The 18,330-nt window shown below is 49.0% G+C and overlaps 2 long non-coding RNA genes across 2 annotated transcripts; one reads left to right on the forward strand and one right to left on the reverse strand.

The window, feature by feature from the left end:
• Positions 1-1,857: 1,857 nt before the first annotated feature.
• LOC130706521 (uncharacterized) lies at positions 1,858-12,128 on the reverse strand. The gene is made up of 4 exons (XR_009006750.1): positions 11,927-12,128; positions 5,293-5,488; positions 2,623-2,747; positions 1,858-2,000 (listed from the first exon to the last, which is right to left on the reverse strand). It is a non-coding gene; the product is annotated as an uncharacterized LOC130706521 (long non-coding RNA).
• Positions 12,129-12,185: 57 nt separating this feature from the next.
• On the forward strand, positions 12,186-17,165 carry LOC130706533 (uncharacterized). Its single transcript, XR_009006755.1, has 2 exons — positions 12,186-12,456; positions 16,487-17,165. It is a non-coding gene; the product is annotated as an uncharacterized LOC130706533 (long non-coding RNA).
• The last annotated feature ends 1,165 nt before the right edge of the window (positions 17,166-18,330 follow it).

Consider the following 18,330-nt stretch of genomic DNA (forward strand, 5'->3'; position numbering starts at 1 on the left):
TATTTTTGACATACTTATTTCACAGCCATATTTAGAACAATTTCAATGACTCGGTTGTGTGTCATGCCCCCAAGTCCCCTTCCTTATCAGACACTCAGGCAGGTGGAGGGGAGGGAACGGACCTCAGTCCTGGGGGCAGAAGGAGGCTGGATGGGGTTCCGTTGTCTTGGTTACCACTCTGCTGAGCATCCCCCCTGGGTTGCTGAGCTCAGGCAGGGGGCCTCATGCCCAGGCTACAGGTATTCCTGTGACCAGAAGTTGGAGCTAAGGGCTGAGATCCGTTACCAGAGAAACGCAAGCTGGGTCCATGGGATTCGAGAAGAATGGAAAAACAGCTAAGTAGAATTTCAGACGCAGGATGGATTATGGGAGCCTGCCCAGAGCCATTGACTTGTGGTCACACAAAGGGTGCCTGTGCATGAACACACAGAGGCACGCTAGACATGTGTGCTCACTAGCAATTCTGTCCTGATGTGCACAGTGGCTGTTTCTGGAGGGAGCATCTAGCACATATGGAGGAGGCCGGACCCAGAACACGGAAGGGGGGGATTCCTCATTGTGACAAAAGCAGTGGCATATCTTTTCCCGCATGACTTACTTGGACATCTGCATTACATTTCCTAAACTGCTTTATTGAGGTATAATATACATACGACAAATCACACCCATTTAATGCACCCAATGCAGTGACTTTTAGCGAATTTACGCGGTTGTGCAACCATCACCATAATCCAGTTGTGGCACATTGCCAGAACCACAAAGAGATTACGTGTACCCATCAGCAGTCAACCCCCAATAGTACCTCCAGGCCCAGGCATCCTCTAATCTAATTTCTATCTCTGTAGATTTGCCCTTTCTGAGCATTTCATATAAACTGACTCCTGCAGGAAGGGGCCTTTTGTGTCTGAGTTCTTTCACTTAGCATAATGCTTTGGAGGCTCACCCATGCTGTAGCAGAAAGCAGAAGTTCATGTTTTGCACGATGCACGGGCTAGAACCTTCAGTCAGTGTGGGAGAGAAGTGGCTGAAGCAGACATCCTTGCCTTGGTCTGGATCTCAAGAGGAAAGCATTCATTCTAACACTACTAAATATGACAGGACGAGAGCTGGATGTTTCTCGGGGATGTCCTTCAGCACAATGAGGACGATCCCTTGTATCCCGAGTTGGTTGACCGTTTTTATCATGAATGGGTCTTGAATTGTGTCAAATGCTTTTTCTTTGTCTACCAAGATGACAGGTGGTTTCTGTCCTTCATTATATTAACATGGTGCTTGCCTTAACTGAAGTTGAATGTTAAACCAATATTGCAATCCTGGGATAAATCCTGCATAGCCCTTTGCAAATATTGCTGGATTTGGTTTGCTAATATTTTGTTGAGGATGTATGTATCACTATTCATGATAGATGTTGGTCTATAGCTTTCTTGTGATGTCAAGTCTGGCTTTGGTAGTGGGGTAATACTGTTCTCACAGGATGAGTTAGGAAATGCTCCCTCCTCCCTCCTGTCTATTCAGGAAGAGTCTGTGAAGGATGGATATTATTTCTTCTTTAAACATTTGATAGAATTCACCAATGAAACCAGGAGGCCCAGGGCTTCCCTTTGTGGGAAGGTTTTTAAATTAATGATGCGATATCTTTACTTGCTATAGGTACATACATTCCAATCTGTTATTTGGCCATTGCGGTTTGTTTTTTCCTTTTTTAAATAGACCTTTATTGGAGTATAATTGCTTCACAATACTGTGTTAGTTTCTGTTGTACACCAAAGTGAATCAGCCATATGCATACATATGTCCCCATATCCCCTCCCTCTTGAGCCTCCCTCCCACCCTCCCTATCCCACCCCTCTAGGTCATCGCAAAGCACCGGCCATTGCGTTTTAAGCCAACTGCCATCCAATATTTTCTGGCCTCTTGGTGCCTGTGGCTCGGTCTCTGGCCTAGAATTTGACATGCTGGACATCTCTGGACATCACGGGATTCTGGCTCCTACTCTGTAACTTGGGAGAGTATGCTGTCTCAGATGGGAACCCCAGACCACGTACACCCAATACACAGGTTGGGGATACAGACACTTTGAGGTGGGGATGGGGTGGCGCTGCTGATTCCCTCATTTACACCCGCCCATCCATCCTCCAGGCGCCCTCATGCAGGCTGTGGGTAATTCTGCAGTTGGGACTGGCCTCGGCAAGTACCCAGCATACCCTGCTCCGCTCCTCCCACCCCCGCCGCCATGTCCACTTCATCCCACCCTGATCCTTGTCACTCCTCTCGTCTCCTAGCAACCCAGCCTCACAGAGGATCAATGATGCACTTGCCACCACATCTATGGGTGTCAGATCTCTCTCTGATTAATGACTCAACTCCCGAGGGCAGGGACTGGCTCTGCAATTCCTCCTCACCTCCCCGTCTCAACAGCCAGCCTGGCGTGGAGTGGGGGGATGTAACGGATACAGTGAAAACCTTCATGATTGGCTAAATGGTTGATTGTGGTTGGCAGGATTGACCTGGGTTGGCTGCTGGAGTGAGCCCGTGACATCACCACCCTGGTGAACTCGTGCCAGGTGGGGATGGTTATCCCCGCCCCAGTGCATTGTGGGCAGGATCAATGATGTATCTTACCCAGACTTGGTGCCACCAGCTGTGAACGGACACTGAAGTCACCAGCTCTTCCCACTTCTCCCCAGCCTTTACGGAGGGTACGGTTGGGAATGCTTAAGAGTGTGGGCTCTGACAGAAATAAACCCCTACGACAAAGGAGCCAAGAATATACATTAGGGAAAAGGCTGCCTCTTCAATAAATGGTTCTGGGAAAACTGGGCCACTTTCTTACACAACATACAAAAATAAACAAAAAACGGATTAAAGCCTAAATTGTAAGACCTAAAACCATAAAACTCCTAGAAGAAAACGTAGCCAAGTATGCTCTTTGACACTGGTCTTGGCAGTAATTTTTTGGATATGTCTCCTCAGGCAAGGGCAACAAAAGCAAAAATGGACAAATGGGAGTACATCAAACTAAAAAGCTTTTACACAGCAAGGGAAACCGTCAACAAAACAAAAAGGCAACCTGCTGAATGGGAGAAGATATTAGCAAGTGATATATCCGAAAAGAGGTAGATATCCAAAACATCTAAAGGACTCATAGAACTCATTATCAAAACAAAACAAAACAAAAAACAAACCAAGAGCCCGATTAAAAAGTGGGGCAAAACACTGAATAGACATTTTTCCAAAGAAGATAATGCAGATGGCCAACAGGCATATGAAAAGATGCTCAACATCACTAATCATCAGGGATTACAAAATCAAGACCACAGTGAGGTGCTTCCTCATACCTGTCAAGTGACTATTATCAAAAAGACAACAACAAGTAAGAAATGCGGGCGAGGATGTGGAGAAAAGGAAACCCTCATGCACTGTTGGTGGGAATGTAATTAGGTGCAGCCACTATGGAAACAGTGAGGGTTTCCTCAAAAACCTAAAACTAGGGGCTTCCCTGGTGGCGCAGTGGTTAAGAATCCGCCTGCCAAAGCAGGGGACACGGGTTCGAACCCTGGTCCGGGAAGATCCCACATGCTGCGGAGCAACTGAGCCCGTGCGCCACAACTACTGAGCCTGCGCTCTTAGAGCCTGCGAGCCACAACTACTAAGCCCGCGTGCCACAACTACTGAAGCCCGTGAGCCTAGAGCCCATGCTCCGCAACAAGAGAAGCCACTGCAATGAGAAGCCCGCGCACTGCAATGAAGAGTAGCCCCCGCTCGCCACAACTAGAGAAAGCCCCCGCACAGCAACGAAGACAAAACGCAGCCAAAAATAAATAAATAAAACAAATTAAAAAAAAAAACCCCAAAACTAGAACTACCATATGATCCAGCAATTCCACTTTTTGGTATTTATCTGAAGAAAACAAAAAACACTAATCACAGAAGCTGTATGTACCCCTCTGTTCACTGCAGCATTATTTACCCTAGCCAAGATATGGAAGTGCCCATCGATAGATGGATCAATAAAGAAGAAGTGGTATACATATACACAATGGAATATTACTCAGCAATAAAAAAGAATGAAATCTTGCCATTTTCGACAACATGGATGGACCTAGAGGGTATTATGCTAACTGAAATAAGGCAGACAGGGAAAGACAAATACCACACGGTTTTATTTGTATGTGGAACCTCAAAAACAAAACAAGTGAGCACAGGGAACAAAACAGAAACAGAGTTAGAGACACCGAGAACAAACTGGTGGTTGCCAGAGAGGGAGCGGGTGGGGAGTTGTGTAAAAGAGGTGAAGGGATTAGGAGATACACACTTCCAGTTATAAAATAAATAAGTCACGGGGATGGAATGTACATATACGGAATATAGTCAATAATATTGTAATAAGTCTGTATGGTGACAGATGGTAACCAAGCTTATCGTGGTATTCATTTCCTAATGTTTAAAAATGTGGAATCACTTTGTTGTGCGCCTGAAACTAATACAATATGGTATGTCGATTTTAATTAAAAAAATAAAGAGTGTGGGCTCTGAATCGAGTATGCCTAGGTTTGTGGGTCACTCCTCCTCTGACGGCCTGTGTGACCCTGAGCAGCTCCCCTAAATTCTCTGTAGTCTGCTTTCCCACCTCATCAACTAGGATTTTTTTTTAATTTGTTTATTTTATTTATTTATTTTTGGCTGCGCTGGGTCTTCGTTGCTGCGCACGGGCTTTCTCTAGTTGCAGCGAGCGGGGGCTACTCTTCGTTGCGCGCTTCTCATTGCGGTGGCTTCTCTTGTTGCGGAGCCCGGGCTCTAGGCATGCGGGCTTCAGTAGTTGTGGCGCGCGGGCTCAGCAGTTGTGGCTCACGGGCTCTTGAGCGCAGGCTCAGTAGTTGTGGCGCACGGGCTTAGCTGCTCCACGGCATGTGGGATCTTCCCGGACCGGGGCTCGAACCCGTGTCCCCTGCATTGGCAGGCGGATTCTTAACCACTGTGCCACCAGGGAAGTCCCATCATCAATTAGGATTGATATCTTGCAAAATGATGGGTCTGCGAGAGATTAAATAAGGTGATAGAAATACACTGAATATTGTCTGATACCTGGGAAAGGATCAACAAACGTGAAATGCCATTTTACCCGTGCTAAACACACCCCCAGTGACTGTCTGAATTCAGGCCTTTGAGTTTCAAGAAGAAAAGCCCTGCTTGACTTACCTTCTCCCTTGGAGCTGGGAGACAAGCCTGGCAGGATGGTTGAGCTCCCAAGCTCTCTGATGAGATCACGAGTTCAGAATCCAATCAACTTACCTGCTCTCCAGCGCCTCTGTCTGCAGAAGACTCGTAGATTTCTGCAGAAATACAGCTCAGAGGACTAGCTAAAAGCACAGACTGACAGAGAGCAGAATTCATTTTCAGTTCAGAAGAATCTCATGGGCACTCGCGTGGTATACAACATTGGACTCCGGGTGTGGGGAGAAAAAGTAGATTTCATCGCTCATGCCTCCTGAATGAAAAGGGAAGCTATTTATTAGGAGAAAAATGTTTGCGAATCACAGATCTGACAAAGGGCTTATATTCAGGATATGTAAGGAATTTTTAAAAGTCAACAGTAAGAAAACAAACAACCCAATTAGGAAGTGGGATAGGGACTCAACATAAGCGCGTAATACAGTGTTGAACATCATAAACCTTTAGGGAACTTCAAATTAATACCAAGATGAGATACCGAATCTCGTATTGGAAAGGCTAAAATCAAAAGTCCTGGCAACACCCGGCGCTGGTGAGGGTGGAACTCTCACACTTTTAGCAGGTGGGAATGCAAAACAGCACAGTCACTTTGAAAAACAGTTTGGTAGTTCCTTAGAAACTTAGACATACATTTACTTATGACCCAGCAATCCCACTCCTGGGTATCTACCCTAGAGAAATGAAAAGCCTGAACATGCATGCTTAGAGCTGTTCTATTCACAACTTCCCCAAAATGGAGACAGTGCAAATGTCCTTGTGTGGATGAATGGATAAACAAATGGTATCCCATGCAATGGCCACCTGCTCTGCACTGAAAAAGCACAGACTGTCGATAGGTGCCTGTCAGCTTCATGCAAGATGGTGCACTGTGCTACATGCGAGAAGCCCATCTCAGAAGGCTACAGGCTGCGTCACTCCCTTTACAGGACACCCTGCCAAGGACAAACTACAGTGAAGGAGGACAGATCCTTTCTGTCAGGGATTGGGAAACATCCCAAAGGAAGGGGAAACAACAAAGGGGCAGCACCTGGGCGTTTTCGGGGGTGATGGACTGGGCCTGTGCCCTGGTCACGGTGGTGGTCACCTGAATCTCTCCATGTGTTAGAGCTCATAGAACTGTACACCAAAAGAAAACCAGGCTGGGGGCTTCCCTGGTGGCACAGTGGTTAAGAATCCGCCTGCCAATGCAGGGGACACAGGCTCGAGCCCCGGTCCGGGAAGATCCCACATGCCGCGGAGCAGCTAAGCCCGTGCGCCACAACTACTGAGCCTGCGCTCTAGAGCCAGTGAGACACAACTGCTGAGCCCGCGTGCCACAACTACTGAAGCCTCGCGCGCCTAGAGCCCGTGCTCCGCAACAAGAGAAGCCACCGCAATGAGAAGCCCGCGCACCGCAACAAAGAGTAGCCCCCGCTCGCTGCAACTAGAGAGAGCTCGTGCGTAGCGACAAAGACCCAACGCAGCCAAAATTAAATAAATAAAATAAATACATTTATAAGAAACAACAACAACAACAAAAAGAAAACCAGGCTGATCTTACTATATGCTAATTTGAAATATCCAGTGGTAGATTTTGAAGTAGGTGCATCTCTCTATATTCTTTGAATAAATATATCTTGGGTGAAGCTAACAAAAATTACATCAAATGCTATATTAGAACTTTAGATCAGCTGCTCAGGCACTGCTCTTTTCTAGAGAGCTAGTTTTCTCAGAGGACTGTTACTTACGAACTTTAGTAACCAAACAGCGGCTCCCAGCACATTCAAGGGCAAGAAATAAAAGGACACTACTGAGACATGGTTAGAATCCTATGACTTGCCTGTGTACACAGGCTAAGATGATCACACCTCCCAGAAAGAGTCTCTTCACATTTCAGTCACTGAGATCTGTATTTCAACCAGTTAGTTCAGTTCTTCTGGGCCATCGCCATCCTGTTACACAAACATTTGGGGTCAAACATTTGGAAAATGATCTTAACCCAGTTAACTCCCAGCCAATTTCCACGTGTCACAAGGAGTCTCTCAAGATGATATTTCTTCACGTAGAAAGTCAATTCTCAAATAAAGAAAAGATTTCACACACACACACACACACACACACACCCCTTGTAAAAAAATACTGAGACTTTAGAAACTGACTCACAACTAACCCACGTTTGATCATTCTTTTCTCTCTTCTTCTCCCTCCATCCACTCTGTGAAATGAATATTTGGCCATGCTATCTGTACGTGCCCCACGAGCTTCTCAAACCACACACACGACGTGACTCGTGAGCCTCTACACAAGGCATTAACCCCAGCCAGCCCTGTTGAAGTCGGCTACCTGGGGGCAGGGGGGTGGCTGGGGCAATGAATTCATCATCTCACCCCATTTCATTCCTTCCACAGTCACTTGCCCCACATGAATAAGGATCTTGCACCAACTCTCTGCTTAAATCACCGCTGCCTCGAGTCTCCATCGTCATCTCACGTAGCTTCTGAGGAAAGGGAACAGATTTTAGTTGAGATGAGTGAAGCCAGAGAGACAGCCCATTGGTCAGAGCTTCAGTTTGGGAGGTGATGTCTCTCGATGTACTGCTTCCCCACTACGATGAATAATTTAAAAGTCAGCTTGGCTTGGCTCTGGTGCCCCGTTGTTCAGATGTTAGCCACTAGATGGTGCTGTATGAAGGTATCTGTGGCTGTGATCGACACTGCGACAATCAGTAGACTTTAAGTGAAGCAGGTTACCCTCCATAATGGGGCGGGGGGGGGGGGGCGCTTCTTCCAATCAGCTGAAAACCTTAAGGGCAGGGATTGAGGCTTCCTGAGGATGAAACAATTTAGCCTCAAGACTGCAGCCGAGAAACCCTGCGTGAGACTCAAAGTTGCTGGCCTGCCCTGCGGATTTCGGACTCCAGACTGCAACCTGATTTCCAGCCAGCCGACCCGCCCTATAGATATCAGAACTGCCAGCACCCACAATCCCATGATCCAGTTCCCTAAAATAAATCTCTATCGGTTGTGTTTCTCTGGAGACGCCTGACTAATACGCCCCCAATATGTCACATCTTTCTCAGTCCAACCCAAAGACATTGCCTGAGTCACCATATTATCCCGCGCCAGGTGCTGTGGATTAAAGAAGTGTGATGGGGGATGCTGCTGTTTTTTTAGTGCCTTCCTCGTGTCCGGTCATGGGCGCTATAGGTGTTTTACATCCGTTATCTCCCTCAGGTCTCCCAACAAACCTCACCAGCAGGCAGACTTATTGCCATTTTACAGATGAGGAATCTGAGGCTGAAGGAGAGTGACTGGGCTGGCAGGGGCTGCACTGGAACCCCGCTTGAGTGTAAACTGTGAATTCTGGGGTGGAGGGAGATGACTTTGGGGAGAGGAGTTTGGGGACAGGTCCCAGAGAGTTTCCAGTGCCACGGGGGAGCAGCAAAACATCACACCCTTTGCTACCAGCCCTGGGCACCCTCCCGCAATGGAAGCAGCCCCAACCCATCTGAGGACAGAACTGGCATGAACTGAAGGACGCACACAACAGAAGATGATGTCCGTCTGTGGCTTCCAGTTGGGAAGACGCCCCAAGGAAGAGCCAGGCTTCTGGTGAGGGGTCATCCAGGTGTGAGGGGAAAGCTCGAGGAGCGTGGCAGAGAAAGAAAGAGCCTCTAGGGCTGGACACAGATGTCTAATGTGATCTTGAAGTTCTTCCTGGAGCTCCTGCAGGGCAAGGCCTGACCTACAACCTGCCCCGTGGCAGCGTCAGTAGTTGTTATGACAGGGAACGTGCCAGCACATTTCTACGCCTGCCTCATTCCATACTCACAAATACAACCCTCCTCAGTTCGTATCGTTATTAAGAATAATTAACCCATTTTCAGGTGAGGACAGTAAGGCACAGGGGGCCAAGTAAATTTCTCAAGATGATATGATAGCAAGTGGCAGAACTGGGCTGAAAGGAAGGTTGTCTAGAATCAGAGCTAGTGCCCTTACCCACGACACCATACTGTTCCCTCAGAAAAGGAAAAAAGGAAGGAAAAAGAAAAAAGGAAACCCACGATGCTCACTATATCAGGAAGTCTGCTTTGGGCTGTGAGTAAAGAGAAAACTCCTCAAACCGGCCTAATCGGAAAGGTAACGCACAACCACACGGCATGGAGCCAGGAGACAGGGCAAGCTCAGGCGCAGTGTACATATACACAGAGAGCAGTGGGAGCACAAAGGAGGGCACGGGGGGAGGATAAGGCGCAGGAGTGGCTACAGAAGCAAGGGGAAGACGAGCAGAGCAGAGGGACAGAGCTCCCGGGGACCTGCCCCAGGACACCGGTCAGCGGGTTCACACCGTCCATCCTGCTGATGGGAGCCCGAGTGACAGCTACACCTCTCACCCACGAAACAAAGCAGCCTGGCTGTCCGGGCTGTATTCATCCAACAACTACTCACCCAGGGCCCACCTGGTCATCAATGCCCTCAGCAAAGTGCCCAAAGCAGCCACAACCTAGGACAGACCTCAGTCTCAGGAGGCTCAAGATTATCCAAGATACCAAATCAAGGGGAAGAAAAGTGGGGAAGAGACGACACCAGACACTCCCAACAGAGTCGGGATAGAAGACGGGATGCTCCTCACCCGCTCCAAGGAACAGAAATTTGAGCCGAGGATTTTCAGTGTTCGCTCATTGACAGTACGCGTTTTCAGCTGAGAAACGGCTGCTATAATAGTTATGCACCAGGAAGGGGAAACGTGGGTGTTACTCTGGTACAATAGGGTTCTGGACAATGTGGGGATAAAAGACACAAACAGCCCCTGGACCAACGGAAAACTGAGCAGAGAGATTTGCTCTAGCCCCTCATTTCGGATATACTGTTTGCAACAAACAAATTGACAGCATAACAACAGCTACACTGCTCTGGGCGTGTACCTCACGTCATCATCACTCGCAAGACGGTAAACATGTTCTGAGCACCTGCGGGGCACCAGGCTCCAGGACCTGTGCTTTCGCAGACTTTGTGCCCACGGGAACATTTCACGCAGGAAAACGGTCCTCAAGGAGCTCACAGTGTGGCGGGCAGGGAGCCAGACTGAAGACAGTGGCGAAACAAGCGTGATGAGAGCCTTGGCCGCCGGAGCCACAGGATGCTGGGATCAGGTGGTGAGGAATGGCTTCGCCCGGGGGTGGGATAATATATAATAGTATTGTCCCCATTTGCAGATGAGGGAACTGAGGATCAGAGAGGGTAAGCATCTCGCTCAAGGTCACACTGCTAGGTAGTGGTCCTGACCGGTTTTCACCTACGTCTGTTAACATGCAAAGGTCTCTGCACTATTCATTATACCAATCTCTCTCTCTCTCTGAATGCTGTCACCTATTTTAATTCACCATCACCACCTTAAACATTCCCTTGGCTCTACTTACTCCTTTAATACATAAATAATCTGCTGAACAAAGTACAGATTTCCTTTGAGCACATCCAGCCTCTCTCCACTTTATAAACAAAATTTCCTTGCCGGGCACGTCGGCCCCGCCCAACCCGGAGGTTTACATTGAGTCTGTATCGCACTCACAAGCTGGGTGAAGAAAATGGGTCACTGAGATCTGCAGTTTTACTCACCTATTTCACACAGTCTCAAGTACAATTTTAAATGTAGCCAATAGTCAAGGAAAAACAGTAGAACCACTGCTTCCCTAAAACAGCCACTCACAAAACATTTCATTGAATGCCAACGCGTTCTAGGTAGGAGACCCAGCCCCTCTCATAGGGAGTTGTGGGAATTCTTTTCCTTAAAATATGGAAATCCTTTCTTTGTATCCATTTTCTCTGTTGCTGGTGCCCTGAGAGACTCAGGCAAGCAAAGCCGCTTCACTTTTCTATTTCTGACAAAACAAACAAGCAAAACAACCCTAACCCACAGGCACACAGACATATCTAATACACCCAATAGACGTATGTCAAATATAAGGAAATGGTTATTGGAAACACAAACGGAGACCCCCTAACTAATCATAGATCCAACTTTCTGACCACAGTAGAGGTCTACTGCCCAGGATCAGCTGTACTCCAGAAAACCAGACCACCAAAGACACCTTCCTTTTCTAATTATTATACACTGCTGCTTGTCGATTCATGTGGTAAAAGTTTTCAAAATCATTCCACACCAACACAGGAATCAAAGAGCCTGTTAAAAGTATGTACCCATTCCTAGTCGTGTCACATCATGACCCAATTCTCTCACACACTCTCGAGGAAGAATTCCTCTGATGCGTTCAATACAGGAAACGCATTTGCCTTGAAAACACTTCAATTATTTTGTCTCATTTTGTGAGGTGGGACATGAGGTGGGGAGGGAGGTGATGCCAAGGAAACAGACAAACTATTTCTGAACCTGTTGAACACTGATTCTAGCCCAGTTATCCCGGGGGTCGACCAAGGCCCACTGGAAGTTTCAACATCGTCTCTTTCGGCTTAAAACATGGCAATCCCCAACCAGAGAAAGAGAAATAAGCCATACACAGACTGTCCAACAGGAATTCTGATACTCAAGAGGTAGGGCATCTGCGGAAAGCAACTGTTCTCTCAGAGAGAGCACCGACCCCAACTGGCTAAAGAGAAGGATTCTGGTCCTGTGACACTAACGCACACCTGGTCGGTCCTAGGGAGAAGTCTCCCTCTGTCTGCGTGTCTGTCCCTGTCTCCATCCCTCACTCTCGCACCTTCTTTCCCGGGATCAGGTTTCCGCCATCAGGACGCCAGTGCACCGCCTCCCATCCTCAGACCTGGCGGGAAGGCGGGAGTGGCGGGGGTGCGGGCCGCGCCGGGAATAGAAGGGTTAAGACCACCGAGGGGAGGAGTCCTCCGGCGTCCTATACAGGCTACCCGCCCTCCACGGGAGGAGGAGGAGTCTGCGGGTCTGCGTCTGAAGTCATAGGGATGCGACATTCCCCGCCCACCACCCCCCCCACCCCCCCGCCCCTTATAGAAGCAGGGTCGCCTTAGGCCTTCCCTGGGTTGTAGTGGGCCGGGAGGGAGCCGGGAGTGGCCTGAAGGAGAGTAGGTTCCTCCCCGGGGACGGCGGCAGTAGGGCTGGGGGATTCGGAGAAGAGAAGGCAGTGCCCGCCCCTCCCGGCCGCGCACCGGAGCGCCTCTCCCAGGAGCTTGGAGAGTAGAAGGGACGATCGCTTCTGGAGTCGCAGGAAGAGTTTCCGGCCGCTGGAGATGACCTCGCAGACGACGCATGGTCGTGGTGGGCTATTGGGGTTGGAAGGGGGGTGGGGGCGGGCTTCTCCCTGACTGCCTGGTAATTTGTGTTGTTGCGTGCCTACGTGAGAAGCAGCTCCTGTTACTTGATTTTTTTCTTACCTAGTTCTTACCAATCACACCCCGTGTGATACATCACACTGGGAAAGACAAAACACAAACTAATAAAGAGACTGACTTTATTCTACCAATTGCGATTGGGAGAGCACCCCAGATCTGAAGATCAGACTGTCAGCAGGGTGGTTTTGCACTGTACTTCATTTCGTAGAGAGTAGTAGCCAAGTTACAGTGGGGACGTTTGCAGGTGGGAAAACCGTTCAGGGGAAGTCCCAGTCAACTGAACAGGAAATGATTATCTTTGTGACTAGCTACTTTCAGGAGGACTGACTTTTAATCTCAGTTACTAGTCATGAGACAAAAAACAAGGAGCTGGAGGGTCTGTATCTGCCCTTTAAGGAAAAGGAGGAAGGTCTGTATTTGGCCTTGTAGCAGGTAAACCCAGGAGTCACCTGAGACTTATGAGAAGCCTTATCTTGAGTCATAAGGGGAAGGGTGGTCCTTTGCAGTAAGCCATTTCGGGAACACAAAAGTCTGCAGAGATTTCTTTACTGTGGCTTTTTTCAGGGCTCAGGTGAAGTTCAACCTTGTCAACATGGTAAACATGAGCCAGGCATCTTTCATGCCTGTCCAAGTAGATAAGTCTATAAGCAGAGAGCTTCCCTTTTTGCCCTGGAAGTAATCGACGCTCGAACAGCACTGTATAGTTATCAAAAGGTTATATGTTTGTGATCTACATGAAGGAAGCAAAAAGGAGTTATTATCCCAGAATAGGACCATCATCCTCATCTTACAGTTGAGGAAACTGAGCCACGGAGAGGTTAAGTAACCTGCCCAAAGTCACAGAAGGAGTAAGTGGTGGGGCCTCGATTCAAATCTAGGTATCTGTGGCTTCATCACCTCCCTGCTAGGCAGCCACACACCGATGGTTTCCAGTTCCACCTATCAGGCTCAATCCTCTCTCCTAAACTACAGACTTCCCTAGTCAACTGACAGGTCCACAGGGAGACTGCACTCAACAAGTGCTAGGCAACTTCTGGGACACTGGGGATGACTTCACAGCGAAGAGAAGTGTTAGACAAACTTGGTCCCAAAGGCCCTGTGCCCACTCCCTGGAGGGAGTGAGGGGCTAGAGGAGGAAGAATTGGAGGGTCTGAAGGGGGGGCTATTTCTCTGAGAGACAGGCTGATGGACTGCCATTCTGCATGCATGTGACAAACACTTGTTACTTTGAATGTATTTATTTTTCTTTTACAGTTGGCAATGCATGGTACATGGTGAAAATACACAAAGCAGATATGTAAAACCAAGCAGATATATGGAGGGAAGATACATTCCCATTGTACCTAGGGAGTACCTGACAGTAAAACAGCGTGCTGCTGTGTAAAAGGAGGACATTCTCATAGACTAAATAAATGAAACGCCAGCCCCTGTAGGCCAGCTGTTGTACCGTACTACTGTACTTTTCAAGGCACTGTGCTGTAAGATTAAAAAATGTTTTCTTTAATAAATAAATAAATGAAACAGAAATTAGTCTTTTTCTTAATTATTAGTCTCATTCCCCTATCACTGTTGAGGCATCTTGGGCACAGAGTGGTTAGGTCAGCTCCCCCAAGTCATTCAGGTAATACGTGTTTGAGCCCCAAAGGCAAGGAATACTCAACAAGTCCAAACTGAACCCATCCACAACCCCTCCCCACATAGCTGCACCTCCTCTACTGTTGCCTAACTCAGGGCAAGGCAGCCTTCTCCCCAGCTGCTTAGGCCAGAGATCCTTAAAGCCATCCTTGCCTGCTGCCTCTCTCTCACCACCCTCTCAATCATCAATCCCCACCTTTCTGCCTCCTAAGTCTTTCTAAGTAAGATCCTGACACTTCTCTCCATCGGCACAGTGAGTTCCCTAGTCCACGTCACCCTCATCTCTCTCCTTGACCACCACCAGCAATCCTGATGCTTTCCAACGCATCGTCTATCCTACTGCCTGAGGAAGGTTTCTTAAGTCCTAACCTGGGCATGACACCCCTGCTCAAAACTCTGCAGGGGCTGCCCGCTGCTCTTAGGATAATGTCCAGCCTCCTGGACTAAGCACAGCAGGCCTTGCCTGCCCCCAAACGCCTGATCTTCACCAGACCCCCTCCTTCTGCTCCAAGCCCCACTTGATATTCCAGCGCACCGAGACCTCTTTCTGTTCATCAGATGGCCGGTGTGCTCACACTCGTCCTCCTTCGCCACCCCTGCCCGCCGCCCCCCCCCCGGCCCCCGCCACCCACAGATTTCACAACCTCACACGTGCAGTTCCCTCCATCTTACATGCCCTCCCTCCCTCCTCATCTATCTGATTCCTTCTTAGGTTCAGCTGTCAGGCTGGGTAGAGCCATTTCCATTTTTCCTGGGGAGTACCTGGATGAAAAGCCACAGTTACCAGATTTGATATTTTTACCGAATGGAAGGTGATGGAGATTTCATTATGAATTCCCCACATGGACACACGTTTTACTGTGGTTCACAACGAGCTGATTTGAAATGCAACCTGATGGCTGAGTTTTTCTGGGAAAGGCTTCCTTGCTAAGAACAGGATACAGACAGAAAAGCTCTCGCCTTATGTTATACGGGCCCACTGTTGCCTTTGAATATGACCTTTGGAATTTGGCCACAGTTTTGGAAGCATAGAGGGATCCAGGGTGACCACCTGCCTCACAGTGAGGAGGGATAAGCTGAACAATGGGAAAAAAAAATCTGTCACTTTATGGTATCTGTGACCCAGTAAATTGAACAGGCTTTGAACTGCCCTACCCATGGACTTTGTTTTGATGAGATTTTCACTATAGTTTATAGTCCGAGTTTCTGTTAGGACAGGAGAAAGTATATATATATATATATTTTTTTTAATTAAGTTATTTATTTTTGACTGTGTTGGGTCTTCGTTTCTGTGCAAGGGCTTTCTCTAGTTGCGGCAAGCGGGGGCCACTCTTCATCGAGGTGCGCGGGCCTCTCACTCTCGCGGCCTCTCTTGTTGTGGAGCACAGGCTCCAGACGCGCAGGCTCAGCAGTTGTGGCTCACGGGCCTAGTTGCTCCGCGGCATGTGGGATCTTCCCGGACCAGGGCTCGAGCCCGTGTCCCCTGCATTAGCAGGCAGATTCTCAACCACTGCGCCACCAGGGAAGCCCCAGGAGAAAGTATATTAACGGGTCCTCCCTATGCAAGGTTTGATTTACTAGTCCCCTGTGGTCGTCAGGGAGGCAAGGATCAGCTGCGTGCTCAGTATGGGGACCCTCTTAGGGAATCTGACAGCACCTTCCTGCAACTCCTTAGGTGTCCCCACTGCTGGTTCTGCCTGCTACAGACCCAACTGTGAGGACTGACTTCATTCAGTACAACTCCTCTGAGCAGAGCACACCTAAGTATGAAATGAAGTGTGTGCCTTTGATATGTAAAGACAATTAAAGAGATGGCAATGGCACCAGTTCCACCACCACTACCCCAACCCCCACCCCAGCCAGAGGGTGGAGTAGATGCCCAGAGGTCCCCGGCATGCTTACCTCCACACTGATGTGTCCCTAACACAGGGCGCAGTGTAAAATGGTTCACCCGGAGCCTAGTTACTGAGCTAATAATGGGAGCCGGGCATATGCGGTTTTATTTCCCATAGATCCAGAGAAGTATCAACCCCCGCCTTCCACAGACAAGGAAACAAGCTCAAAGAGGAGGTTAGGTCACTGATGCAGTAAAGGCTGGATCTGGGAGTCGAGCCCTAGTTCTGCCCGACTGCAAAGCCCGTCTTCTTTGCGGTCACGACAACCCACTTGGCTTGTGATTCAGGTGCCGAGATGCAGATGTTGTTCCGTGACAGGAAAGTCATGACTGTCCCAATACCATGTCCACCTGTGAAATGCAGGCACCCAGTAGGGCAAAGCCACCCTGAAAGGTTCTAAGACCCTCTCTGTGTTTGCCTTCGCAGGAGCTGCCTCGCAGCCAAGAAACTGGAGTCCACCGGCGCAAAAGGACTGCCTCAGAGCCAACGGCCGGGCAGGACTTCAGCCTCCCCTGTGGGGAGGCACTCTGCCATATCAGAGAGGCTTTGCAATCAACCCTCCCCCAGTTATGTCTCCACCAGTCTCACTCTATTTGTCAGATGTAAGGAACTGAGAGGCAAGCAGAGGCAGAGGAAGTGTTTTTAGTGGCTGCATGACAGCTCTGGAGCTGACCCAGCTGCCATGGTGGTCTGGAGCCAACAGACTGAGAATGGAAATCTGGCTCCACCCGTGTTCATGTCTCTGCTCTTCAGCTTGTGTCTGTCAACTGTGGATGATCCAAGTGCCACCTGAAGAACCTCCCCGCCCCGAGAAGTGTGTCCTGACCAAACACCCACACACCACACACCCCCACACACTATGGCAGGGGTCAGAGGCTCTCTTCTGTGTTCCTAGGGTTCTATGATTTACATCCTGCCATGGCTTTTCTCACACAACAGGGGGCAGTCATCTGCTTGCAGGTTGCAGCCCCCATCATCCCTGCATCCCCAAACTGACCCCAGTAGCGGAGACCTAGTGTCTGGTCGGTGCTTCGAACTTGTTTCCTCAATGAATGAAGGACCTCGACTCAACGTACTTGGTCAATAAAGGGTAGCTCTTCTTGGACCAGTTATTTCTGTGTTAAAACTGACACAGGAGAATGGAGTAAACAGGGCATATCTCGAGTCAGATTCTCTTCCCTTTGGTGGGGGGAGGAGCATTGCATCTTTCATACGATCCCTAATTCCGGAAACTCCTAATCAAAGAGGCTGCAACGTTCATTACACACGTGTGGGTCACTCTGTTGCCCCATCAGCCACAGTTCTGGCCTCACAGCGGAACCTGGGTCAAGATCCTTAGAGTACCGAATGTTCACTGAATGTCTCCCAAGTACCAAGTGGCTGGTGCCCAGTGTAGGCCCCGCAACTACGCGTCCAATCGATGGACTGTTGAATGAACGCAGGCTGCTAGTGGAGTCTGTGACGCTGTGCCCAGAGCACAGGTGTCCATGGAGTCAGGGACATGAGCACAGTTAGGAAGGGTATGTCAAGTCCAGGTGAGGCCATCAGCCTCACTCGGAGCTGCCCCTCACGCGGTCCTCCTAGTTCCTTGCTCGCTCCACCTCGACTCTCTCTGCTCTTCCCCCACGTCCTGCCTCTCACTCCTTCTAAGGCCTGGCACAGGCTTGTCATTCAGTATCTGTGATCCCTCCTTGTCCTTGTCAGTCAGCTGACTGAGCAGATACCCAGCTGACCAATTTATGTATCCCCAGCCATCCAGCACAGTGCCTTGACCACAGTTGGAGCTTGGTGAACGATTCAATGAATAGTCACTGTCACACACACACACCACACACACACACACACACGCACACACAGTTACCATCAGACTTATCCAGGTCAGTGCACAGTGCCTGGGCAGCCACCCTGACCTGGATTAGGACATAAGGAGCACTGGTAGTTTTGCTAGAGGGCAACTTTGAGCTTCCCTCAGGTGCCACAGCACCACTCTCAGCAGGGCTAAGAAGCTGTCTGTGTCTGTTAGGGGTAAAGACTGAGACTTCCTGCCTTCAGACACTCAGCGCCCCCTGGTTAGGGTTGATGGCGGTTCCTCAGGATGCTCATCACTAAAGTGCCGTGACGCCCTCCCAGAGCTCAGACCAGGAAGCCTTCTCCCAACAATAATGGAGTACCCTACCCTGTTACAGAAATGGGAATTATAGCTGTTTACCCCTCTTAATGTGGTTTCTCCCCTTTGCATTCACGTCCACATTTCTTCCCTGAGTCACCCA

Source organism: Balaenoptera acutorostrata, chromosome X, assembly GCF_949987535.1.
Source record: "Balaenoptera acutorostrata chromosome X, mBalAcu1.1, whole genome shotgun sequence".
In the NCBI taxonomy this organism is placed as follows: domain Eukaryota; kingdom Metazoa; phylum Chordata; class Mammalia; order Artiodactyla; family Balaenopteridae; genus Balaenoptera; species Balaenoptera acutorostrata.